Below are 1,904 nucleotides of genomic sequence, written 5' to 3'. Positions count from 1 at the left end.
TCGATGTGAGCATACATTAGGGGCCCCCAAAAAATGTAGTGAGAACGAACATGAAGTCACTAAGAACTAGGTCCAATTTACTGTAGCATGGTGGGCTCTACTCAAATTAAAAGAATCCTTGAGATTCTTACCGAGCACACAACCTTGACAAACACCACCAGTGAACGAAATCAGATCAATATCAAAAGATCTCCCTCTCCATTTTTTGGAGTTGAACTGTTTGAGAATGAGTGCAAATGGTTTGGCTAAGTTTACATGTTTATTAAAAGAACCAATAAATTATACAATTACCACATGTGCTCGAGTTTGTGTAGAGATGGATTTGTTCATGGGGCTCCTAGTTGATATCTCATTGAAAGTTGGCAAGAGAGTCTAGTCGAAATATGTAGCTTATGAAAGTAATTATTTTAAATGTAGGAGGTGTTTTTTTACTTGACTCATGATACATCATTATGTAAATAGTTAAAGTTTTTTATTTAGGTGTCTCACAATTCTCCCATGTGGTGCATTGAAGCCAAATCTAACCATTATCTAGTTTACCCTAAGATGGTTTCAAGCTCTTCTAGCTCCCTTTTCCAACTTGTTCACCTGGATCTTCTATTTCTCTCCCCAAATAAACAACATGTGCAAGGTGCAAGGGTTTTTACTTGAGATGCATATTACATTGTTCTTATATAGAGATCCAATCTTTTCTCAAGGATAAGCAATCACATCCTACCAACATTTTTTGTTGCTTGTTTAAAAGAATCACTAGTTAATGGGACATTTAGAAAGGGTGATGATCATGTTGATTTAGTTTGTTTAAAGGATATGAGGAGAAATTCCCACTAAATGAGGTGGATCAAAATTTAGTTTTCTCCTCCCAATCCGAGCATACATGGATATAGGTCAAGAGGAAAAGGTCTCCTTCAGGAATAGACCAAATTCTACTAATGTCATCTTTCAAAAAAGAAAAGAAAAGGCTAAAGTTAAATTTTATCCATGAGGAGTTCTTCTTTTGTGCACAAAAAATTGTTTCTAAATATTTTTTATGATATGTAAGTTATATTTTTTATAGCACATCTTTGTGTTGCCTTGTTGCACCCCTTATGTGTAGGGCATACATTTTATATTTATTTAGATCTTTATATTATAGAAGCTACCTCATTGATCTAGATTATGTATGGAAATTTTGTATAAAAAAGTGACTGTTGCAGTTAATGAAATTTGTGTCAAATTGTTTTGGCCAATCAAATAGCTATAAAATATTTTTCACAATTTTATAACTTGAGAAATGTGAATTTATACTATAGAAATAATAACAAATATATGTATATTTTAATTTTTTTCATTATCTATTCATAATATTATATATAAAGTGATAAAATATGGGCTTCGGCCTATTACCCAGCCAAAAAAAATGTAAATAAAGTGACTCTTTTATATAACATAAAATTTCTACAAATTTTATTTCTGAAAACATAATAAAATTTATTAGCTATTTTATAGGGATTTGATTCACACTACGCAAAGAAATAAGTAAACTATTTCATCTTAAATTTCATCTATTATACTATATTCTATATTATGATTTAGTTGTCAGTTGACTAATAGTTATATGTAAGGGTAACTATTACAAATATTTTTATTAAAAATTATAAACATTGAAGTACACTTTTATTTATTCATAAGAGTAAATATTCTATTGGCTAATGACACCTCATCCATTTCTTTTTGAAATCAAAAAATCCCATGAACATTAAATTTCATCTATTATACTATACTCTATATTATGTTTTAGCTCTCTACAATATATGAACCACAATTAAGATTATATCAAGTGATGCAAAATTGGGGACAAGATGATTCAACTAGTATGTAAGAATTTCGTCAAAATCCAAGTTTAGTATCTTTCTCAATAAATG

This window comes from Cryptomeria japonica, chromosome 4 (assembly GCF_030272615.1).
Source record: "Cryptomeria japonica chromosome 4, Sugi_1.0, whole genome shotgun sequence".
Taxonomy (NCBI): domain Eukaryota; kingdom Viridiplantae; phylum Streptophyta; class Pinopsida; order Cupressales; family Cupressaceae; genus Cryptomeria; species Cryptomeria japonica.
The sequence above is the reverse complement of the archived record's forward strand: the minus strand, read 5'-3'. Positions refer to the sequence as shown.